Here is a 27,319-nt window from a genome sequence, read left to right as displayed (position 1 = left end):
GGGTGTCACCTAGAGTCTCCTTTTCAGTTTTCAATCTCCCTCTCCCTGGAAGGTCCCTGCCCTCCTCTCTTTTTGAGTGGCATAGACCACTCCCCCAACCAGTGCTCCCTCCTCTGAACTGACTCCAGTTGTGAGGGACACCCCCCCTCCACACACACACACACAACTGTAAAGGCATCGCCCAGTAAAGCTTGTGTATGCTGCAGTGAACTTGTCCTGTTTTCCTAGACCCTCCAGTGTCAATGTCAAAAGTCAGATGTTTATAATTTTTTGCTTGGATCATTTTTAGTGCTTTTAATTCTCCCATTCCTTAGCTATCCTTATTATCATTTAATAAGAGATTTTTTCTCTGAAATACTGTAATAGTCACACTTTTCACTTGATGTCTCGTATTTTGAAAAGCCAAAACCTTTTAAAACCTACCTTCTTATTAATTTTGCAGCATCATATACTACTTTGGTTACTTAGCTTTGAATTCCCAGTTTTAATACAATATTTAGAACATATTTTAAATAAATACTTGGTGTAAGGATGAATAGTTATAATTGTGAATAAAAACCTTGTATTTTTTAGATAATATGTGTTTAGATAATACATATATGTAAGGAGCTGAGATGTGGGTTTTTACTAAGAACATTTTCCTGATAAATATTAGGACATGTATTCCTTTGCTATTACAAAAATCACATGCTCTTTTAAAGGTTTTGGATTCTATTTAATCAAGCATAAACAAGGAGTGAAGAACTGTCTGAAACCACATGGAACTCTTTGCATTGGGCAATTGAGAATGAGATGCTTCATTGCTATTAAATAAATACAGCAATGCTATAAAATGAAATCAAAATGAATTAGATAAAAAATAATTTTAATGTATGATAGAAAGAAAGAAAATGGAAAATGATAAGAGAGATAAAATAACTGTTTCCTCATGTCCCATGAGTAATTCAATCTTACAAAAAATGAAAGTCAAATATCTAAATATATCTGGTGATTCTTGAGTGGCAAGATTTATTCACACTCAAGAAAGGCCCCAGAGATGTCTCTTTCTTAGAGAATGGCTTAGGAAACTTGAAAAGATTTGGACACCGAGAGGGCAGTGAGGGAACAGGAAAAGATAGCACTTCTGGACAGATGCTGAGTTATTGTGATTCAGACTTATATATTCAATATGTTTATACATACATGCATGTACATGGTATGCATATAATTTCTTTTTAGTCATGAAAACTGGAGTGCTCCTAATTAAGAAGATTTCCGTTACTGGGAATCTGAAAGAATATATCATCAACCCCTAGGAATAACGTAACATCTAGTCCCTCTTATAATACCAAACAAAAAGCAAAATAATCATAACAATCCTTAATCCAGATCCTCTTGAACAACCAAGAAGTTTTTAAATGCAGTTTTAAAAATGCTTGTATTTGGAGAGGACATTGAATGTAATGGCAACATAAGCAGTAAACCCACCAAACATGAGTTCCTTATAAGAAATAAAGCCCAGAGGGTTCAATCCTGCAGAATGCCATAATTTTTGAAAGCATCATCATTTAGGTAAGCCCTGATGAGCTTCTAAGGCCAGCATGTTACAGGAAACGTGACAAATTACAGAGTTGCAATTAAAGTCAGGTTTTCAGCACATAATTCCTCTCTTTTTCCTGATGGTACTGAGCAGGGAGTTTGTAAAACACTGAGATTGCTTAACCTCTGACTTTTATCACGGTCACCTAGTAGTTCCTGGTGTGGATCCCTATTGCAGGCACATGCTTCTTACTTCTCAGAGTTTGCATGTGGGGGTATTGGCATCATTCTGCCTCCCTCAGTTGTCGTCTCTTTTTTCCTTCCTCTTGTCTACAGCACTAAAATTTTAGCAAATTTGTTGATATTGTGTGATTTTGAGTAAAAATAAGGTTTTATACCAAAGATATGTTATCTAAAAATTGCACATATATGCATATATATATATATACATATATATATATATGAAATGCATTTCATCTAGATTTTAAATTATTCTTGCTCTTGGTAAAATCTAGTCCATGTAGTGTCAGTCACTCAGTTGTGTCTGACTCTTTGCAATCCCTTGAATGTAGCCTGCCAGGTACCCCTGTCCATGGAATTCTCCAGGTAAGAATACAGGAATGGGTAATCATTCTCTTCAATAGCTGAAATTTGACTGAAGGCAAATCTTTACTTCGTCTGTTCGACTTGAAGGAAAGACCGATTGAAGTTGTTTCAGTGTTTGGGAATCCCAGGTCTTCTAGGTTGTGTATGTGATCACTGGTTGGTTGCTTGATGATAAGGTTTACAAATGTCGTCTCTTTTTTAACAGGACTGCATGGGTGGTGTCCTTGCTCTGACCCCTTAGTGGTCCAGAGTCCCATTAGCATCTATTATTCTATTGAATGACTGTGTATCTAGTTAGAAATGGAGCTTGAGATTTCATATTCTTTAGTAAGAGGATTGCCATAAAATTAATTTGACATCTTTGAAGACTGCTCTATAATCCTGAACAAAGGTAAACCATGGTCAAGTAAGCAAGGAAAATAGTTGATCAAAACTAATAAAAAGTTTGAAAATTATTAGATGAATAAACAATTACCTCTAATTTAGAACCTTGGAGCTAGTTGGCAAACATAATGAAATAGCTAAAGTTTATAATATACTTTTGGACTTTATATGAGTAATGTATATTTCTTAATAATTTTCTTTCTTTTGGGACTTCCCTGGCCATCCAGTGGTTAGAGACCACGCTTCCACTGTAAGAGACCTGGGTTGTATCTCTGGCCAGGGGAACTAAGATCCCTCATGCCATGCTATATGGCCAAAAACCATTTAAAAATAACAATCTTTTTTTAAAATAATAAAAAACAGTCTTATATACTTCATCTAGATTTTAAATCATTCTTCCTCTTGGTAAAATTTCCTATTACATAAAGGGTCAGTCGCTCAGTCATGTCAGATTCTTTGTAATCCCATGGACTGTAGCCTGCCAGTCTCCCCTGTCCATAGGATTCTCCAGCAAGAATACTGCAGTGGGTAGCCATTCCCTTCTCCAAGGGATCTTCCCGACCCAGGGATTGAACCCAGATCTCCCGCACTGCAGGCAGATTCTTTACTGTCTGAGTCACCAGTTGCTGTTGGTCAGTCACTCAGTCATGTCCAACTCTTTGCAAATCCATGGGCCTGCCAGTCATCTCACCCTGTAACCCTCTATCATCCCTTTCTTCTCCTGCCTTTAATTTTTCCCAGCATCAAGGTCTTTTCTAATGAGTCGACTCTTTACATCAGGTGGCCAAAGTATTGGAGCTTCAGCATCAGTCCTTCCAATGAATATTCAGGATTGATTTCCTTTAGCCCAGGGATTTCTATTAATGGATACCATGGCAAAATTGAGGAAATGAAGTTAGTCACCCATAACACAAAATATATAGAGGCTTCATGCCTTGACGCCTAAAGTGATGTTCTCAATTGTTTTGCTCTCTTAAGAGTTCACACTTCCAATCATTATTCATACATAATTTAAAAACGAAGGAAGCAAACACCTTTCTTGATGTTTTTAAAGAGTATCTGGTTAATAGGCATAAACTAGATTAGCCCCAAAATTAATTGGTGTCTTTATTCTAACTGGTGTTGATTTATAGTTAGTTTTTATAAATATATATTAGTTTCTTTGTGTATCAGTTTCCATTATAACAAAATCCTTTGCATTATGCATTTCCTGTACATGCTTTTTTAAAGCACATGTTGAATAATTTTGGCGTTACTATAAAAGAGCATTGGTTTCTGATCTTATTTTTTAAAAATTTTGTTTATAGGCATCTTTCTCATATCAGAAATCCCTCATCCCACTGCAGATGAGCCATGAATCTTCCCTGTCTCACTGATTTTAAATGATTTGCTGTCACTTAGATGATGATTGCCTCAGCTCTGTCATCAACTATGCATGGCATTCAAAATTATTGCACACTTTGTAAGAAAATAAAAGAGTTGTCACAGAGATTTTAAAATGAAAATATGTACTCTGAATTATTATTATTTTGTGTGTGTGTGAGAGAGAGAGAGAGAGAGAGAGAAAGATCATTGCTAAGAATTACAGTAAGAGTCTTACCTGGACTTATTTCGGCCTTTCGGTATGGTGTTTTTTATTGTTCTTTTCTTCCCCAGAATTTATTTAAGCTGCAGATTTAGGTATCCCATTGTCTCCTTGATGTACTCACTTTACAGTCTATAGGGGAGATTTTGAAATTTGACAGGGATTGGGCACGCCCTGGTGAGAGCAGACAAAGCTGAAAACAATCACCGTGTTCAAACAGCTGCAGGGAGCCTTGGAGGTGCGACAATCCCCCCTCCATAGTGTAAGTAGGAGATGGTATGTGAGCCTGCCTAGGTCCACACCCAGGCTGGCACACCCATCCCCCTCCCAGCTACCAGCCTTGCAGGCGATGGCCGCCATAGCTCTCCCCCACTCTGAAGAAGTGCCAGGGCTTATACATAACAGAAGATCCATCTTGTTGGAAGGATTAAATTGCTATTTCTATTTTTCTGATATATATATAATACTTATCATATTGTCTGTTTCTCCTTTGATGGCTTTTGGCAGTTTATGTCTTTCAGGAAGTTGTTCCATCTCATCTAAATATCAAATGTGTAGGCACAGGTTTTTATACTATTCGTTTAATCTTTCAAGGGGCTTCCCTGGTGGCTCAGATGGTAAAGAACCTGTCTGCAATGCAGCAGACTTGGATTCAGTCCCTGAGTGGGGAAGATCCCCTGGAGAAGGGCATGGCAGGCCACTCCAGTATTCTTGCCTGGAGAGTTCCATAAACAAAGGAACCTGCCAGGGTGCAGTATGGGGTCGCAGAGAGTTGGACACGACTGAGCGACTTAACACTTTCACTTCACTTTTAACCTTTCATGCCCGTGGGGATAGTAGTGATGACTCCTTTTTCATTTCTGATTTTGGTAATTTTTTTAAAAATTACTTTTTTGGTTGGTCTGGCAAGAATTTAACCAATTTTATTGATGCTTTTAAAGAATCCACTTTGATTTCAATCATTTTTCTCTATTGTTTCTCTGTTTGCTTTTTAAAATATGTAAACACTTATTTTGCACTTTAGTGAGTTATAATCAGAAAACTTATAATATATTTAAACATCCTAATTTGATATACAGATAACTTTGTGAAATAATTCCCACAATCAGGTTAATTAACACATCCATCACCTCACATAGTTATTTTTGGGTGTGTGTGTGTATGTGTGTATGTAAGATTACTTCAAATCCATTCCCTTAGCACATTTCAAATATAATCTCTGTGCTATACATGAGATCCTCAGAATGGATCCATCTTAAAACTGGACGTCTGCATCTTTTGATGAATCTCTCCTCATCACCCCCAACCTCAGTCCCGGCAATCACCACTGTAGTCTTTGTCAATGAGTTTAATGTGGGTTTTTTTGTGTTTATGTTCCGCACATGATACCATAGAGTATGTCTTTCTCTGGCTTGTTTCTGATATATTCTCTATTGATTTTTGTTTCCTTCTTCTGCTTGCTGTATGTTTAACTTTTCATCTCTCTAGTTTAATAAGTTAGAAGTTTAGATATGACTTTTACTTTATTCTATTTTTTTTCTTATATGTGCTTCTAATGCTGTTTGTTTTCCCTTAAGCACTGTTTATCAGCATTCCACAAATTTTGATGTTACATTTTTATTTTAACTCAGTTCAATTTTTATAAAATGCCATTTGAGATCACGTGTTTTGTATAAGTATATTATTGACTTTCCAAAACTATGCATTTTTCCCCCTAGTTACCTTTCTTTTATTCATTTCTAGAGTAATTTCACTGTGGTCTAAGAACATACTTCTTATGATTAAAAAAAAAATTGTTGAGATGTATTTTGTGGCCCAGAATATAACCTGTCTCCATGAATGTTCCACTGTGTGCTTAAGAATGATTTGTTTTCTTAAGAATGATTTGTTTTATGTTGTTGTCAATTAATATTTTGTATAAAAGTCCATTTGCGTATGCATGTTTGACATCTGTTCTTACTTTTATTATAGCTTTTTAGATGAACTGTTTAGTCAATTTTGCGATATTGTTGGCCATTGTTACTTCAAATATTTCTTCTGCTCTATTTTCTGTTTGTTCCTTTTAATGTTCCTTGTATGGCGTTATACTTTTTGAAATTTCCCAGGAATTAAGCATTTTTTCTTTGCTCTTTTCCCCCTTTGCATTTCAGTTTGGGATATTTCCCATAGACATATCTTCAAACTCACTATTCTTTGCTTGATCACATCATGCTGGAGGACAGCCTTCATTTCAATTGTAGAATTTTGACTTCTATGAGTTTCTTTTGATTTTTTTCCCTTAGAGTTTTAGTCTTTATGTTTATATTACCTATATGTTCTTGTATGTTATTTACTTTCTACTTCAGACTACTTGATACATTAAAAAATAATTATTCTAATTCCTTATCTGATCTTTCTAACATCTGTGTCATACCTGAGTCTCAGCTGGGTGTTTCGTTTGCGTCCGTATGTCCATTATCTCCTCATCTTTGGTTATATCTTGTAATTTTTTGTTGAAGATGGGGCCTTGCTTCTGGGAAAGAGTCTGTGTGTTATAGCTCTTTTCATGTTAACCCACTGGTATTGAACTGGAGCCTGTGCTGTGATGGTAGGGGTAGCGGATTAGAGTATTCAGTAACAATCTGATTAATTCTCAGTCTCCTAGTGGCGTTGTGTCTCTGCTAGTGACTTGACGAGTTTTTCTCTCCCTTCTTCCCTCATACAATTTTCTGTCATTTACCCCCTACTCCTTTAGCTGGCCGCAGTATTATTAATTTATATTATTAAAGTCTCAAGCCCAGGTTAATAGGTTGTTGCTGTCCCACTTAGAGGGGGCAGGAAGGCTGAAGGAGGCTGGAGTGGAGAGACGTTCCTTCAGCCATCTGGGATGAAGTTTCAGAACATGCTTTGGTAAATCTGGTGAATTATTTTTTCCTAGAGCACATGCTTTTGCTGTGAAGACAGATCTGGGTATACTTACAACTATTTTTCCTTTTCTCCGTGCAGCCTCAAAGGGAATTTTTCCATGGGCTTCATGAAGGGAAAGCCCAGGGAAATGCGGGGTCTCCCCTAAGGCTGTTCCTCTAGGAATTTCTTACTTTAGCACTAGTCCACAATCAGCCTCCATCCCTTTGTCAAAATTACCACTTATGTTTTCCTAGCGGTTTATAGTTCCAATGCTTTCCAACTCTGATAAGCAGATTTCAGCTGCTAGATCATTATGAGTGTACCTGCTTCCCCAGATTTCAGGGTGGCTGTTTGCCTTCCAAACTCATTTCTGTGATGGGTATAAGAAAAGTCATTCATTTTTAGTTTATCCTGCTGTTGCTGGTTTTCATAATGGGGGAGACAGTCTCCCAGAACTTTACATGCAGTTACTGAAATCAGAAGACTTGAGCTGTTTTTCAAGCTAAACAGTTCTCTTCTTGGAAGACATGACCATTCAACAGAATCCTGGGGAATCTGTGTTGATTCTTCAGTTCGGTGTTTTCAGAGCCTCCACACTCTAAATACATCCGCCATCACTCTGTATCCAGAACCACCAGCCCGGAGGAGCGGTATGGCTTCTACTCCAGCTTGAAGTTTTTCCACAGCTTACCCTTTTCCTGCTACCTTTTTTAAAATGGCAATTTACTGAGTTTTTGAAAAAGTGAATCAAAGTTCTATTCCCAAGTGTACTGTGTGCTGCTTCCAAAATGTTTGAAGTAACAGCAAACTCTGTGCCTTGTCATTACTTGTAGAAGGCATGAGGTATAGCATCTTAACTTTTATAAGGAAGTGTTGTGCTAGCATGCCTTGGGGAAACTTGGATCCTGAATACATCACCAAATACGGGTCTTATTTCCTACCCCTGGCATTCCTGTGTCTTTCTCGCCCATTCCTGTCCACCGGGAATTTGCTTCTTGTCGTCAGTGTGTTCCCAGAAGAGTACATGGCCACCCACTCCAGCATGGACAGAGAAGCCTGGCAAGCCACAGTCCATGGGGTCGCAAAGAGACAGAACTGAAGTGACTTAGCATGTATACACACATCAGTATATTAACTAGCATAGTGTTCTTCCTAAGGTCGACATAATTAAGATCCCTTTATACTGTATGATTATAGAAAGTAGATCAAAGTGCCCCTGAGTCCAGAGAGCAAAGATTTTCTTCTCAGCCTGCTTTTGATCTTCATGTGCACTAAGAAGAAAATATTTACTAAATTCTGCCAGGTGTCTGAAGCCATGCTTCTCTGCTCTCATGAGCATAAAGCATCCAGGACAGCAAGTGCAATTGAGTTATGACCTGTTTACGCTTATCATTGTGCACAACCATTGGGCAGGATCCATCTGTTTCTGCAGTGTCCAGAGAGGTGAATTAAACAGGGGAAGATAGAAGCCTCTCTCACTACATTTTTCAAATACTCGAAGATGCACTAATTTCTGTGACTTTACTTCTGACTTACTGTCACTGGTGTACATGTGTGTATGAGGTGGTGGGTAAGGGGAGGGAAGCATTTAATGGGCTTTTCACTTGATGTTTTGCAAGGTAATGCCCTTGTTTCACAGGCCAGGGAACCGGTGTGAGGCTTCCATCAGGTTAAGTGTATCTATCCCATTATACTTTGAAAATAAAATAACCGCAAGGTAGTTTCTTATTGCTACTGTAACTTAATTTGCATCTTAAAACAAGAACAAAGTTATTATTTTACATTTCCGGAGGTTAGAAATTCAAATGGGTCTTATTAAGTCCAAAATTAAGGTGCTGACATAAAGATGAGTTCCTTTCTGAAGTTTCTGGGCAAATTTTTTTTCCCTTGCCTTTCTAGCTTCTGGAAATTTCTTCCTTCATTCCCTATGTGGCTTTTATGAAGCAGAGACATTGCATTGCCAGCCAAGGTCCATATAGTTAAAGCTACGGTTTTTCCAGTGGTCATGTATGAATGTGAGAGTTGGACCATAAAGAAGGCTGAGTGCTGAAGAATTGATGCTTTTGAACTGTGGTGTTGGAGAAGACTCCTGAGAGTCCCTTGGACTGTAAGGAGATCAAACCAGTCCATCCTAAAGGAGATCAGTCCTGAATATTCATTGGAAGGACTGATACTAAAGCTGAAGCTCCAATACTTTGACCACCTGATGCTAAGAGCCAACTCATTAGAAAGGCCCCTGATGCTGGGAAAGATGGAAGGCAGGGGGAGAAGGGGATGACGGAGGATGAGACGTTTCGATGGCATCACTGACTCAATGGACATGAGTTTGAGCAAGCTCTGGGAGTTGGTGAAGGACAGGGAAGCCTGGTGTGCTGCAGTCCATGGGGTCACAAAGAGTTGGACATGACTGAGCAACTGAACGACAATGTCAGTTTTAACTTTGCTTCCGTTCCTTTAACTCTGCCTCCTCTGCTCCATCTTTTCCTTATAAGGACTCGTAGAGTTACATTGATTGCTCTCTAATAAACCAGGATAATCTCACTATTCAGAGGCCTTACTTTAATCACATCAAATAAGTCCTGCTTGCCATGAGGTGTAAGGCTCCACAAATTCCAGAGATAGAACAAGGACATTTGGGAGGGGGCATTGTTTTGCCTACCACAGTAGTTACACTGAACCTATAGGATTCCCTGAACTGTGCCCAAAGTCCATTTATCTCCTGGCTTAATTTACTTCTGCTCTCATTATAAAACCATGATGAAATTTTGGGTCTCTTAAGTGTCAACTCCACATCAGTTCCTGTAAGCAGCAGACCTTGAAAATCCGGGAAGCCTCCTCTCCTTCGTGACTTCCACCTTGGTGAGCAACTTTAGAAGCTCTTTGGGAAGGAATGCACAATGAATGTATTTATTATGGTTTTGCAGCCTCTCACCTCAAGCTGCTCTGGCCTTTTCTTCATTCTGGGTCAGTGAACTTGATTTAAGTCTGAAACTGGGTAAGAAGTCATCATTCTTCATTGTAGTGTCTGACTCATTAACCTGTCTGCCAGCTTTTGTTTTTTGTTTTCTTGTATAAATCACACAACACTGTCATTAGCCATTTATCTATCTGAATGCTGGTGACTTCAAGACCTATCAACTACTGCTATAAATTGTTGCAGGTCAAGAGATCCTGCTTCCCACTCAGGCCTGAATGGTCATTTGAAGTGATGTCCACCTTAACTCTGCTTTTACGTGATGCATTTCCTCCCTGTCCTTCTGGTCCAGGCTCAGAGGGAATCTTTCCCACTGCTACTTGGGAGCCTACTTCTGGGACAGAATATCTGGCCTACCGAGGAAAACTAGTCCTAAACTTCTTAGGACTCCTGGTGACTTCCTCAATAGTGTATGGGTTTTTGCATTAATAAAAATAGAGGGTTCTCTGGGTCATCCAAATAAGTGTATCAGATGGTGAGTTCTCAGGCCAAATATGATAAATCAAACCTGATAGTCCCGCTTCATGAAGTTGAATGCCTCCTTATTGGACACTGGTGTAAAACAGTTCTGATTTTTTGTTTAGTTTGATAAGGACTCTCCCTGGATCCATGTTTTACGTACCACCCAGCAAACTCTTCTTGGTCCCAGCTGCAGGTATCTTTGCCAGAACTTTCATGAGCAACCACTTTCATGAGCGTCTTCCTCCTTCTCCTCTTTATTCTTTTTTAAAAATCAGCTGCATATTTTTACTGTTGTTCAATTGATAAGTTGTGTTCAGTCAATAAGTCGTGTCTCACTTGTTGCTACCCCTTGGACGGCAGCATGCCAGACTTCCTTGTCTTTCACTATCTCCTGGAGTTTGCTCAGACTTATGTCCATTGAGTCAATGATGCCATCCAACCATCTCATCCTCTGTCATCCCCTTCTCCTCCTATCTTCAATCTTTCCCAGTGTCAGGATCTTTTCCAATGAGTCATCTCTTCGTATCAGGTGGCCACTGTATTGGAGCTTCAGCTTTAGCATCAGTTCTTCCAATGAGTATTCAGGATTGACTTCCTTTAGGATTGACTGGTTTGATCTCCTTTATGTAGTCCTTAATTCTGCATTCCATGTATGTTTCCATAAATCCTGCTTGCTTATGGAAGATAGTTCCAGACATTTCTGTGGTGATAAGATTGTATTTTCCCAGAGCAGGTTTTGTTTTTCTCTGCTTTGGCTAAACTAAGTTATAAGTACTGGCTCTAGCAACAAGGGACAAAAACTGATGGATTTTGAGGGGAACAGGGATCATTCAGAGAGCACCTGCTTTAAGTGAGAGTGTGTGGTCCATAGACAAGGGATGTCTGTGCTTCTATGGCAAGGAGAAAGCAAATATTTCAGGGTAATTTGGGATTTCAACACGTTCAGCATCAGACTGTCCTGTAAGCTGTGGATGTAGGAGGCAATTTTGTAAGTTTCTAACTGGATTCTGTGTAGAAGCAAGAGAAAAATCACACTGTATTCTACAAAAATAAATTTTAATGTAGATTAATAAAAAATAGCTTTCAGAGAAAAGTTATTCTGAAGAAAAGGAAAATATTCCAGTGATTGAGAGGAGATGTACACAGCTGATGTATCATTAATTGGAAATGATTTAGAATCATTTACTCAATCTTAAAAATAAACACTTCAATATATATCTTGTAAAAACTGAAATAGCCTTCTAATAAATCTTAAACAGAAGAGATCTGGTGTTGAAGATGTAGAGGAAAGTGAATAGATATCAAGCTTAATTCTAAATTTTCCAAGGTGGACATTAGATGAATTTAAACTTATATTTAAATGTTCTAATTGACACAATTAAGAAACATCTTTTTTGACAGGATGTAAGAGGACCAGACTGGAAGAATCACCCTTCTCTAAAATAATATTATCTAGAAATAATTCAATAAAAAATATTTATATTTTGTTAGTTCAACCACTGTAGAGAGAAGTTTCATCATTTGTTTCCAAGGAGGTTTAAAGGTTGAAAACTTTGTAAGAAATTTGAGCAAAGAGAGTCACAAAAGTATTTTTATAATTAATTAATTTTACTTGGAAGCTAATTACTTTACAACACTGTAGTGGTTTTTGCCATACATTGACATGAATCAGCCATGGGTGTACATGTGTCCCCCATCCTGACCCTCCCTCCCACCTCCCTCCCCATCCCATCCCTCAGGGTCTTCCCAGTGTATCAGCCCTGAGCACCCTCTCTCATGCATCACACCTGGGCTGGCGATCTGTTTCACATATGGTAATATACATGTTTCAACGCTGTTCTCTCAAATCATCCTGCCCTTGAGTTAGGCAAAGCACAAGTTTAGCAATATCTTGAGAATGCCATGGACTTTTGCAAATGTTGATAGACAAGAAGGACAAAAAATGCTTGGTTACTAATTTACTGATCTTCATATTCCCTCTTCTTTCTTTTTTGTTATTTTTTTTTACATGTGTTTTAATTTTCTATCTGCATCAAACTTTTAAAATGTCTTGGATTTTGTAATAGACAAATTTCATTGAAATTTTCAACCCACATATTGTACTTTTATATTTAGTAATGTATTTACATGCAGTCAAATATCATAATTTAACAAGTGTTCGTTTCAAAAATTCCTAGCAGAATAACATAAAATACAAGAAGATTATTAGCCACCAATCATCATATAATCATCAACATTTTAAGCCCTATTTTACTTAGTAAATAATGAGTAATTCTTGGCTATTTTTCTTGTCTATTGGAAATTAATTGGTGACACCAAAGTTCAGCAAACAAAAAATCTGAAGCAATCATCATCAAAATGCTTGCATATCCAGGGTGCTAATTTTCATGACCAAGATATTTAATTTGCATTATTATAGACTGGAATACCTAAGAAAGAACTGAGGAAATTTGACTAATTTGATTAAATTCAGTTATAAATTTTTTAAAATAGTCCAAAATTTCAATCAAAGCACTGCCAGTAGTAGCCAACCATATTTTAAATCAGATTATTCTCTCCTCTCCCTTTCATTCTGTGATAACAGTATTTATTTAGTATCTCTTTCAAAATCATCTTGCATTGTCATACTTCCACTTGTTGAAAGAGCATTGCCTGGTGGGCTACAGTCAGGGGGTCACAAAGAGTCGGATACGACTGAGCGACTAAGCACGCAGCACATCCAGGTAAATGCTATGATAATGACTTATTTAATCTATTGTTCTCAGAGGAGATTTTAAATGATTTTAATGATCTGTATTGAGCTACAATTAAGCAAGCTAACTTTGTTATAATTTGTCCTGTCATAATATAGCTTTGCAACTTGAGTGATATAGTAAAAATCAGGAATGTACTTGCAGGCTGAAGTCATATAAAAGTCCTGCAATCTAAGATTTATTAAGATTTTTAATCTTTAATAAAAGAAAGAGTAAACAAATTATTATTCTGTATGCTGTTATCAAATGTTAGATTTAACAAAGGAAACGTAGATGCTTGGGAGGATTTTCCCGGTTTCTGTCTTCATCATTCTTTTCTGCTTTCTCTTTCTCCGTATTCTTCCTAACCATCATTATATTTGAAGACTCTGCCTCTAATTTTTGTCTGGTTTTGCTAGATTTTCTTTCTGTGTGATACTTCACACACAAAGAATTCAAGTAGTAGTTCTTGCATGATGAATTTTACGTTTACACATCTGGTTCTGTTAGGCTTTAAATCCATATATCTACTACCATGGTAGAAGTAGAAGCTCTTTCCTGTTATTTCAGAAATACCTTAGAAATCTGTTTTGTTTTTTTTCTTCAACTATTACCCTTAAAACGATTTCATAAATCTTAATGTCCTTCAATTTGAATAGTTAGCTCCACAAAGCATTTTACAGCCTGCATAGTCTACCCCCAACCAGTCACTGAAAATTGTCTCTCATGATTCTCTCTCAACCTAACATGCTGGCCAAACTGTATACATTCATCTATGTCTCAGATACATTTTGCTTCAACTTCTTATTTAGTGTGTTAATGCTTAAGACAACCTTATTTGTCTCACTTCTCATCTATATTTTAAGACACTGACAATATTTTAAAAAATGTAAATCTTTCCCTGATAATTTTGCTGAATAAAGTTCACTCTCTTTTATTTATTTTTTTTTCTTTTTTTCTTTTTTAATTTTTATTATTATTATTTTTTTTTCCCAGTGGGTTTTGTCATACATTGATATGAATCAGCCATGGATTTACATGTATTCCCAATCCCGATCCCCCCTCCCACCTCCCTCTCCACCCGATTCCTCTGGGTCTTCCCAGTGCACCAGGCCCGAGCACTTGTCTCGTGCATCCCACCTGGGCTGGTGATCTGTTTCACCATAGATAGTATACATGCTGTTCTTTTCAAATATCCCACCCTCACATTCTCCCACAAAGTTCAAAAGTCTGTTCTGTGTTTCTGTGTCTCTTTTTCTGTTCTGCATATAGGGTTATCGTTATCACCTTTCTAAATTCCATATACATGTGTCAGTATGCTGTAATGTTCTTTATCTTTCTGGCTTACTTCACTCTGTATAATGGGCTCCAGCTTCATCCATCTCATTAGGACTGGTTCAAATGAATTCTTTTTAATGGCTGAGTAATATTCCATGGTGTATATGTACCACAGCTTCCTTATCCATTCATCTGCTGATGGGCATCTAGGTTGCTTCCATGTCCTGGCTATTATAAACAGTGCTGCGATGAACATTGGGGTGCACGTGTCTCTTTCAGATCTGGTTTCCTCAGTGTGTATGCCCAGAAGTGGGATTGCTGGGTCATATGGCAGTTCTATTTCCAGTTTTTTAAGAAATCTCCACACTGTTTTCCATAGCGGCTGTACTAGTTTGCATTCCCACCAACAGTGTAAGAGGGTTCCCTTTTCTCCACACCCTCTCCAGCATTTATTGCTTGTAGACTTTTGGATAGCAGCCATCCTGACTGGCGTGTAATGGTACCTCATTGTGGTTTTGATTTGCATTTCTCTAATAATGAGTGATGTTGAGCATCTTTTCATGTGTTTGTTAGCCATCTGTATGTCTTCTTTGGAGAAATGTCTGTTTAGTTCTTTGGCCCATTTTTTGATTGGGTCATTTATTTTTCTGGAATTGAGCTGCAGGAGTTGCTTGTATATTTTTGAGATTAATCCTTTGTCTGTTTCTTCATTTGCTATTATTTTCTCCCAATCTGAGGGCTGTCTTTTCACCTTACTTATAGTTTCCTTTGTAGTGCAAAAGCTTTTAAGTTTCATTAGGTCCCATTTGTTTAGTTTTGCTTTTATTTCCAATATTCTGGGAGGTGGGTCATAGAGTTGACTTTGTGCAAACTTAATGTAATTTTCCACAATTTGTTTTGCTTCATCTTTCTTCTCTAACACAAAAATAGCAATTACAGAAGTGAATCCTCTTTTGGCATTCCATAGAGACTGCATGCTTTTCTTTTTATTAACAGATTAAGAAAAATGATTCTGAATTTGACTTGGGTAATTTCTATAGTACATTCATGACAATGGAAATTTAAGTGTATGAAGTTTGAGGTACTATGTATTTGAGGACAAAAATCCATTTTTATATAGTTTCTTTTAATCTTCAGAACTTACAGAGTTGTAAGTGTTCTATTAATTAGGCAGACCTGAAGCTAAGACATCTGAATCTGTATGAGACTTTAGAATGCATTAAAGTAGAAGATACAACACAAATCCATGTTTAAACTGTGCAGTTTGATTAGTTTTGGCACACCTGACCACTAGCACAGTCCCATTTTGAAATATTTAGTGTCTGTGTGAGTGTGCGTGCTAAATGGTTGTTGTTGCTGAAACACAGAAAAGCAGGCCAGACACTGAAGGCATAAGCGCTTGTCCACTGCTGTGACGTCGAGTGAGCCCGAGAAGTGCCTGTTAGGTTCCTTGCTGTTTGTGAACATATTTTCTGTTTGCTCACAGCCAAACTTTTGTTTATCCTGTTCCCTCTGACAGAATCCTCCTACCACAATACCCAACTGCCAAAATGCTCTCTATTTGTCAGTGTCTAAATCAAATCCAAGCTTAGTCCCTGGAGTCCTTCTTTATGTCCCCAAGAAGTTCTATCAGCCAGCTTTGAAATCCCATGGTGTGCTAGCTTATGTTCTTTTGTTTTTGTTTGTTTTTTTTTTTTTTTTTTTTTGAAAATTTACAAAATGCTGTTTTCCACAGCCATAGTGGATTCATGGTGTCTTTTTAAAGTAGAATACATTTAGTAATTAGCCACAAAAGAATGTGTGTGTCAATGTATCAGTCAACTTGGGCTGTTATAACAGAATACCACAGGCTGGTTAGCTTAAATTCAGCAGACATTTATTTTCTCATAGGTCTGGAGGCTAAAAGTTCATGTTCAGATTGACAGCAAACTTTGTTTCTGATGATTCCTCTCTTGCTAGTTTGTAGACGGCCACCTTCTGGCTGCGACCTCACAAGGCGTCTTCTCTGCTACAGAGAAAACTTCGGCGTCTCTTCCTCTTGTTATAAGGGTTGCCCGTGCGCTCAGTCACTTCAGTCGTGTCTGACTCTTTGCGACCCCACGACTGTAGCCCGCCAGGCCCCCCTGTCCATGGGATTCTCCAGGCAAGGATGCTGGAGTGGGTGCCATGCCCTCCTCCAGGGGATCTTCCCGATCCAGGGATGGAACCCGAGTCTCTTGTCTCCTGTTTGGGCAGGCGGGTTCTTCAACACTAGTACCACCTGCAAAGCCCCTGTTTTGAAGAATTGGGGCTTCACACAAATGGCTTCATTTGACCTTAATTACCTCTATAAAGACCCTGTCTCCAAATATAATTATATTGGGAGTTATGGGTTTAACATTTGAGCTGGAGAGAGGGGCACAATTCAGCTCTTAATAATTAGCAAAAGATTCACCTCACCATGTCTTTTGTTTGTGTGTTTTGTAGAATTTGAATTACTTATTTATTTTTGGCGGTGCTGGGTCTCTGTTGTTGCTCGGGCTCTTCCCTGGTTGTGACGCAGGGCCCACTCTCCTTGCGGCGTGCGGGCTCCTCACTGCGGTGGCTTCTTGTTGCGGAGCGCAGGCTCCCGGCGCACAGGCTTCGGGAGCTGTGACTTCCGGGCTCTAAACGGGCTCCGTACTTGTGGCTCCTGGGCTTAGCTGCTCCACAGCATGTGAGATCTTCCGGGGTCAGGGGTCGAACTGTGTCTCCTGCATTGGTAGGTGGGGTTTTTACCACTGAGTCACCGGGGAAGCCTGACCATGTACATTTGTTTTTGATTCATGGATGCATATTTTAACAGCTTACCCGTTTCTAAGCAGAGAGTCATCAAACCAGAGCAGTCTTCCTTTCATTTATAACATGATATACAGCTTTAATGTAACGTATTTTTGTGACTGTGCTTTGTAGTAGGTGCTGGTGCACTATATGTCACATCTATTAATACTTAACATCTTAGCTGAGACCACTAATGATTAGCACATGTCCTGTGGAATCTAGAAAGGTAGATAGTAGGCAGTATTGGAATTCAGAACAGAATTTCTTGAGCTAAAGGAAATTCTAAGTCTTTATCCCTATAGTTTGACTTGATGATAGTATGAGAATACCAAAGTTAACGCTATAATAGCCTGAAGTAAGTTGATATATCTTGTATTTTGCATTACAGATAACTTGTTGCCGTTGTTCACTTGCTAAGTCCTGTCCTGTCCAACTCTTTGCGACTCCATAGACTGCAGCATGCCAGACTACAGATAACTACTGCTTATTTAAATGTCATTAAGTATTTCTGAAGTTACTTTGTATATCCATAAAAATGATCTTTCATTTTTTAAATGAAAATTCTGGAATATAAAGAAATAGGTATAACATCCCCCACCCCCTCAAATGGGTGAAAGAGAAGAGTGAAAGAGCTTGCTTGAAACTCAACATTAAAACAAACAAACAAACAAACAAACAAACTAAGACCATGGCATCTGGTCCCATCACTTTGTGGCAAATAGAAGGGGGGAAAGTGGAAGCAGTGACAGACTTTATTTTCTTGGGCTCCAAAATCACTACAGACGGTGACTGAAGCCATGAAATTAAAAGACACTTGTACCTTGAAAGTAAAGCTATGACAAACCTAGACAGCGTATTAAAAAGCAGAGACATCTGTTTACCGACAGAAGTCATTCCAGTCAAAATTATGATTACTGAGCAAACTCTGGGAAATAGTGAAGGACTAGGGAGGCTGGCGTTTTGCAGTCCATGGGTCGCAAATAGTCGGACACGACTTAGAGACTCAACAAGGACAAAAAATGCCTCAGATAATTATCTGGAATATTTATGTAAAACTTTACATACACTGTTACATAAATGAAATTCAATTTATTTTGGATGGGGTAGTTCAGATAAATTCTAATTTCTTTCTTTTTTCTTTTTTAAAAATTTATTTACTTATTTATTTTTCCATTTATTTTTATTAGTTGGAGGCTAATTGCTTTACAATATTGTAGTGGGTTTTGTCATACATTGACATGAATCAGCCATGGATTTACATGTATTCCCTATCCCGATCCCCCGTCCCATCTCCCTTTCCACCCGATTCCTCTGGGTCTTCCCAGTGCACCAGGCCTGCCTGAGCACTTGTCTCATGCATCCCACCTGGGCTGGTGATCTGTTTCACCCTAGATAATATACATGTTTCGATGCTGTTCTCTCAAAACACCCCACCCTCGCCTTCTCCCACAGAGTCCAAAAGTCTGTTCTGTACATCTGTGTCTCTTTTTCTGTTCTGCATTTAGGGTTATCATTACCATCTTTCTAAATTCCATATATATGTGTTAGTATGCTGTAATGTTCTTTATCTTTTGGCTTACTTCACTCTGTATAATGGGCTCCAGTTTCATTCATCTCATTAGAACTGATTCAAAAGTATTCTTTTTAATGGCTGAGTAATATTCCATGGTGTTTATGTACCACAGCTTCCTTATCCATTCGTCTGCTGATGGGCGTCTAGGTTGCTTCCATGTCCTGGCTATTATAAACAGTGCTGCGATGAACATTGGGGTGCACGTGTCTCTTTCAGATCTGGTTTCCTCAGTGTATATGCCCAGAAGTGGGATTGCTGGGTCATATGGCAGTTCTATTTCCAGTTTTTTAAGAAATCTCCACACTGTTCTCCATAGTGGCTGTACTAGTTTGCATTCCCACCAACAGTGTAAGAGCGTTCCCTTTTCTCCACACCCTCTCCAGCATTTATTGCTTGTAGACTTTTGGATAGCAGCCATCCTGACTGGTGTGTAATGGTACCTCATTGTGGTTTTGATTTGCATTTCTCTGATAATGAGTGATGTTGAGCATCTTTTCATGTGTTTGCTAGCCATCTGTATGTCTTCTTTGGAGAAATGTCTGTTTAGTTCTTTGGCCCATTTTTTGATTGGGTCATTTATTTTTCAGGAATTGAGCTGCAGAAGTTGCTTGTATATTTTTGAGATTAATCCTTTGTCTGTTGCTTCATTTGCTATTATTTTCTCCCAATCTGAGGGCTGTCTTTTCACCTTGCTTATAGTTTCCTTTGTTATACAAAAGCTTTTAAGTTTAAAATTCTAATTTCTTGAGCACTAATGTATTTATCCTTACTCACTGATGCTAATATTGAAAACATGCAGTACATCTGAGTCCATTCATTCCACTGATATGTTTTAATATAAGGAAAGTGAGTCTATTAATATGTTTAAAAGACTTGTACAAAGTCCTATCACCTGGACAATAGTAGTTCCCTAAGTCAAAGCAACCAGGTTCACAGTCTTTAAATGTTTTAAATTCATTGCATTCATCACATGTGATTAATAGAGTCTCTCAACTGAGTCCTCATCTGAAAATTATTGATCTAAGATACTCTCTATATAAACCTTTTTCTTTCTCTTACCTATTGTCTTTGTAAGTTCAGTAAGGACAATAACTCTGTTTTATTCTCTACTCTCTTCTCCAGACTCTAGTGCTAGAACAGTTAAGGAGTCAGTGATGATTTGCTGAATGAATAAATTGGTCAGTAATTGGCTGGCTAGGGTTTCTATGGTCACTTCAAATACAAATACAGATTGACTTAGTAATTTTCAGGTTATTTCAAGTCAATTCTAAATAGTTAATAGGATAAAGAAAGGAACTTTTATTAATAAATTATAAGAATTGCTCTTGTAAAGAAATTTCCATAGCAAAAGAACTATTTATTTAAAATTGATAAAAAGGCAATCAAAAAGAGTATCCAAGTTAGGAAATATATGTATTATTATAAAATTTTATCTATATTAAAATAATAGTTATGTCTGAAACATGTAAGTTTTTTTTTTTAAATCAGTGACAAACGTGAAAAATTATGAGCTGAACAGTAATGAATATATGGTTACATGCATACAGCCCAAGTGGATGCATTTATATTTAAATATGCACAAGAACTGAGATAAAAGTAGTGGTCAAATGCAAATGTCCACTAAGATACCATAAAGTAATATTAGAGAATAATGATCTGTAAAAGTCATGTTCTTCAGAATATTTTTATGAGTTCTACTTATACACCTAGGACATAAGAATTAGTTCTTTTATTAAACATAACAACTAGTCATCCATGAAGTTTATAAAAGGAACTGAAAGCATTGTGAATGACAGTATTCAAGAACTTGAAGGCAAAGGAGGCTAATTGTTACAATTAAATGTTTTCTGAAGTACTCAGTGATATTGATAGACTAGCAAAAATGCAAGCAACTGAATGATTATGTTTGGTAGAATAGCAGTAGTGTGATAAATACATGAGGCATTTGGAAAAGAATGATATCTTGGTTTTATAAAATAAATCATAAATGTACATTTCTACATCTTTGTTAGTGGTGATAAGGGAATTATTCAGGGTGTCTTCTGTGGTGCTGGAGATAATCAAAAATTCCATCTGCAGCAACTGCCAATTTTAAGATGACTATAAGTACAATCACCTGTAAGTCTCCCTTAATTTACCTTTTATAGATATCATACTAAAATCAGCTTAAACTGCTATATGATGTAAAAATTACTTTTTTCCCCTTTTATCTCCCTGCTTCTAATCCTACTTCCTCCTAAAAAGAACCACAAATTAAATCCTTATATGCCAACTGCTTTTTATACAAATGGAATCCAGCTTAGCCTTACTATCCCTTAAAATTTAGATGGGGGCTAATATCTTTTACACAGCTTGACATTGAGTTCAGTTCAGTCGCTCAGTCATGTCCGACTCTTTACTGCCCCATGGACTGCAGCATCCCAAGCTTCCCTGTCCATCACTAACTCCCAGAGCTTACTCAAACTCATGTCCATCAAGTCTGTGATGCCATCCAACCATCTCATCCTCTATCGTCCCCTTCTCCCACCTTCAATCTTGCCCAGCATCATGGTATTTTCCAATGAGTCAGTTTTTCGCATCAGGTGGCCAAAATATTGGAGCTTCAGCTTCAGCATCAGTCCTTCCAATGAATATTCAGGACTGATTTCCTTTAGAATGGACTGGTTGGATCTCCTTGCAGTCCAGGGGACTCTCATGAGTCTTCTCCAACACAATTCAAATTCTTCGGTGCTCAGCTTTCTTTATAGTCTGGCTCTCACATCCATACATTACTACTGGAAAAACCATAGCTTTGACTAGACGGAACTTTTTCAGCAAAGTAATGTATAAGCTGTCTAGATCAGTCATAGCTTTTCTTCCTAGGAACAAGCATCTTTTAATTTCATGGCTCCAGTAACCATCTTCTGTGTTTCATGATGGCAGTTAACCATCTGCCCCCCAAAATAAAGTCTGTCACTGTTTCCATTGTTTCCCCATCTATTTGCCATGAAGTGATGGGACCGGATGCCATAATCTTAGTTTTCTGAATGTTTAGTTTTAAGCCAGCTTTTTCACTCTCCTCTTTCACTTTCATCAAGCGGCTCTTTGGTTCTTCTTCACTTTCTGCCATAAGGGTGGTGTCATCTGCATATCTGAGGTTATTGATATTTCTCCTGGCAACCTTGATTCCAGCTTGTGCTTCAACCAGCCCAGCATTTTGCATGATGTACTCTGCATATAAGTTATGTATAAATTTAAGAATTTATACAGCTTGACATTGTCCCATATAATTACATTTTTTATTAAAGCTTTGCACATGGGGTGAAATCTTTTTGAAGTTGTCATGTTTCATCACTTCTTGATTTTATAGTCAATAAAGCACTGACATTGGTGGTAAACATTTTGTGATGATATAGAAAGGACTCCATTTTGTTATGTTGGTAGGAAACTGAGTATTGAGTTTTATTGAAAGCTTTCTCTACGTTTTTTTAAATGGCCATGCCATTGTTCTCTTTACCAATAATTCAGAAAATTTAATTAGTGAATGTTTTAATGTTTTATCACTCTGAAATTCCTCAGGTGAAATATTTGTCCAGCATGTTAATTTCATGATGAGTAAGAGTATATGGTGAGGATTTTATTGACTCTTTTTTTCTGCATGTTCATGTTAAATGAGTACACACACATAGACACACACAAAATATGTGTATATAAACTTCTTAAATGCAATTCTTATATATGTACATGTATACCTGTATAATCATATGTATATTCATGAAAATTTGATCTCTGCTTTTTCTATATGAGCAACATCTCTGTTTGAATACAGCATGTTTTCTAAACATGTAACTATTGTAGCATTTTAAACCATTTCCACCTGAAACTCTCACTAATTGATTCCCCAATTCTATGTATTTACTAAAATGAGGCAGAATGTCTCTATAATCAATAAATGGATTTCTTTGGAACAGAAGAACCAGATAAAACTCTAAGCTTAATGACTATAAAGAACACAAGTTTTATGTACTTAAAATGGGAATACAGAAAGTCTTAGGAAGGCAAAAGCAGCAATGGTTGTAAAAAAGGAATATTCAAAAAATAAATTTTAAAGAATGATGAGGACTGCATGTAACAAACATCTGGATATACCTTATTTCCTGACTTTCAGTATATTGAAAAGTAAAAATGCAGCCCACTGTTTTAATATAATTTATGTAAGTATACAAAAAGCAACTTCTGATTATTTTTAATACCAAATGTTAATTGAAAAGAATGGTCTAATAATGTGGTGATGTGCTCTATAGTGTTCTGCTCAGCTTTAACAGATTTTGCCAAACAATTTTCCAAAGTGATTTTACCAATTCACAATTTCATCAGCTCTGTATCCATGCTAAAGCTTGGCATTTTTTAATGACTTGAAAATAATTTAGCCATACTGTTGGATGTGAAATATTACACTCTCCATCACATTGTGGTTTTAATTTTAGTTACCTGATTGCTAATGGATTCAAGTACATTTTTCTATGTCCATTGATAAGGCAAGGGGACTCTATCTCCCTAACAAAGATGTGGGTTTCCTAAAACTAAGAAATATATATATATATTTTTTCTTTTCTTCTGTTTTTTTTTTTTCATTTTCGCCCCATGATCAGTACCTTCTAAAGTGCCTGGCTCAGAATCCATATTAAATAAAAATTATATAACTCACTGAATAAAAATAATTTGTGAGAATAGGGATTCCCTGGTAGCTCAGCTGGTAAAGAATCCACATGCAATGCAGGAGACCTGAGTTCGATCCCTGGGTTGGGAAGATCCCCTGCAGAAGGGAATAGCTACCCACTCCAACATTCTGGCCTGGAGAATTCCATGGACTATAGTCCATGGGATCACAAAGAGTGGACATGACTGAGCGACTTTCACTTTCACTTTCAAAGAATATATATAGATACTAGCTACTGTGGGAAGACCCAGAAGATTGAGTAACAATATCTGTTAAATCGTTTTTTGAAGTTTGGGAGCATGTTTGTCTCATATCACAAATGTCGTATTTAATATAAGCTTGCTGAGAGGATTAATTCATACTTGTATTGGTAAGCTCTACATCTTTAACTATAATGTCTTCGTGCATTATATATTGACAAGAAAATGGTCTTTCTGAAGATTTCCTATTTATAATACCAATATTTTCCATTATTTATTATTATAGACAAATATGCTAATTTTGGATATTTCTATCCTCAATACAAAACATTTGTTCACCTTCGAGTCTGTTTCTTCATTCTTTTAATAAGATTTTTCCATTAACTTTCATGCAAAAGGTCATTTAAGATATTTAATATAACTAATTAAAGTTGCCTCTGTAGTGTGAATATCAAAGCGACCACTTTGATTTCAAATAAACCCTGGGACTGTTAATCCTCAAAGCCTCTATTCTATCCCCATGCTTGATTATCTATAGTACATGCTGATGATTCTCATCTATCTGGCTGTCCATCTATCATCTACTCATACATTAATCATCTATGCTATCCACAGTTTTAACAAGCTAAATATGTGTTAATTATTATTTTAATATTTTGCAACAAAAGTTTTAAAGTCCAGACATTATTTGCATTCCTTATTTCTGTTTTATTCTCTGTTGCATACAAAATGAGTCATTTTTCTTTAAAAGCTGAGATGTACTCAGAGTTACATGAGACTATCAAGAGAATATTGAGAAGGTAACTGAGGCTATGTGTTTCTGATCATAGCTGGAGTAATACACTAAATATCTTCATTACATAGTACACATTTTAAGACTGGTTCTTTATAAACAATGAAAGACATATTATATTAAAATATTTAAAATATGTTTCCAAAATTATCAGGAAGTAAAGCAATCCTGAATTATGTTCTGATGCTTCCATTCTAAAATCAGAAGGAAACATTAACATTTACATAAACTGTGGTAAATCTGTTTTAATAATAAGGTTGATATATTTGTATAGACTTTATAAAAAACTAACGTAATTTTAACCTTGATGAGTAAATTATATGATGCAACACCAGGAATCACTACAGTCAGAGTTAAATTAATTAACTATTTTAGCTATTTTTTTAAATCAGAACCACTCCAAATGTTAACAGGTGTTAAAAAACTTCCTAAATATTGGACTCCATTTAATATATTATCTGCCAGGGAAAATATTTCATTGTAGGTCTCTTGTAAATGTATTTAGATACAATCAACAGAAAGAAAACTCAGTCTGCAAACTGTAACCTATCAGTTTTCAGAAGGTATATATTTTATCTCAAGTAGCAAAAATTCAAAATATAGTTTAATGTGAGCCAAAAAAGTCACACACTCTTACCCAGCAGAGATTAAAGATACAAAAAACTAAAACCTGCATGATTTTCTCATAGCTATGTTATATAGCCATGTTGTATAATCTAACAAACTGCTGTATCTCTTTTTCTTTTTTTCATTTTTAGCTTAGATCAAAACCAAACTGGAATGGAGTGAACAGCTCCTAAAGTAATTGATATATGAAAGTGTAATAAATATTAAATGAAAATAATATAAAAGATTAAAAACAGATCAAAGAATTTAAAAACCTGAGAAGTTATTTAACATATTAACAGCTACTGAGAGAAGAAAAATCTATATTTATTGTGGTATTTAGTTTAAAACCTGCAACATTCTGCTTGGTATACATTTCAGTCAAACAGAAATAAGTCTCAATATTTTTGTTAATTGACAAAATAGATTTATGTATTGGTGATAATTTCCCTTAATAAAACAATAGCAATAATTTTTATTTATTTATTTTAATTGGAGACTAATTACTTTACAATATTGTGGTGGTTTTTGCCATACATTCACATGAATCAGCCATTGAGCCAATGATCACCATTAAAATAGAAGTTCCATTTACATATTTATAACTATTTAGAAATCCAAACAGTCTAAGTTTTTTTAGAATGTGTCAATTATTAGTATCAACAGCAAAAAACTAAATAAGTTAACTGACATATAGGATTTTTTCTCAAATTCTTCCTGATTTCCTGAGGGTAGAGCTTAACTCTGCCCTTGCACTTAGCGCTGTCTCTATGCAAATGCGTCTGTGCTGGTTCTGATTTATGAGTCATTGTGAGAGCTATGCACTGTAACATACAACGTCAAGGTAATATCTTCCTGCCCATTTAATCCACACAGGGACTTTGATACGTAATACGTGAACTTTAGATCCAACATCAGAACAGGCAAGAAGGTCAAGCAGGAGTCCATAGACTCATTTTCTAATTTCTGCTTTGTCCTGAAAACTGCTATTTTTCCCTAGGAAGAATTTATACAGAATAGATTTCTCCTTGATCTTCTCTTTTATAATAGTTACTTTATTTCCTCCTTATTTCTAACTACAATTTTTCATCAAATTTTTATGTTTCTTACTCCTTGCTAGTCATTCTAATGTTCATTTTAGAATGACTATACACTCTTTAAAGCTCTTCTTTTTCTTGTTTAATGATATTATTAGTAATTATCTTTAGTAATCAAAAATATGATATTTAAAACAGCTTTCTATGGATCCAAAGTTTCTAAGTACATTAGCATTAGTATTTTAAACTATAGGAAACACCAAAAAACCCCACATTATAATTACATGTATTGAGAAAATATATACCAGTATTTGTAAATATTGATTTAATGTTGCAGTTTTTTAGTTACTGTTTTGCCGGTTTTGAAGAAATGAAACTTTTCTATTAAGCTTGTTACTGTGGTTTTTATTTGACTTTTTAGGAGGTAATTTTCTAACTGTGGCTTTAGTAATAGAAAGGTCTTTTATTTCTCTGGTGTCTGCTGAGATTGTGTTTTGGTTCTAGGAACAAAGTGATATGTTGGTGGTGGGTCTTGAGTAAAATAGATACACACTTTTTTTTTTCCCCATCAAAATGATAGTTTCTTTAGTTTAGAAGATGTCTTGCTCTGACAGATATTAATTTTTAAGCTTGGGTTTTCAAGGTTTTTAGATTTGTTTCTTTGTATCCAAAAGGCCCATCCCCACAATTAGGGGCCTATTTGATCTTACCAGATGACTACACAGGCTAACAGGTTATTGAATCAAGAAGCCAGACTTTCAGGTACTGGATCTAATCATGGTGAGTAATCTCAGGTCTGCACACACACGGACACACACAAGGCTTTTTTTTCGGTAGTGCTCATAGTTGAGAGTTCAAGTCACTATGTGTTTTTTCCTTTCTCCCTTAGTCTTCTAACACTTCTTTCCAGTAAACTAGTAATATGCTATCCCACTACAAAGGTGAGCATAAGGGATTCTGACCACACTGTTTGATACAGATTGCTAGCGTCACATTTATACTGGGAACAAAAGACTTCCGTGTGCTCAGAAAATTCATGAGAAACATGATCCAAAAATCCATCTGCATGCTCTACTTCTTGGGGCATCTGCATTCATTATAAAACCCCCATATAACATTTATTTCTTGTCACAGACTTGCTCAGTTTTTGAATAGGTTTGCGAAAGCCACAAAAACTGAATTCAGGA

Source organism: Dama dama, chromosome 27, assembly GCF_033118175.1.
Source record: "Dama dama isolate Ldn47 chromosome 27, ASM3311817v1, whole genome shotgun sequence".
Taxonomy (NCBI): domain Eukaryota; kingdom Metazoa; phylum Chordata; class Mammalia; order Artiodactyla; family Cervidae; genus Dama; species Dama dama.
The sequence above is the reverse complement of the archived record's forward strand: the minus strand, read 5'-3'. Positions refer to the sequence as shown.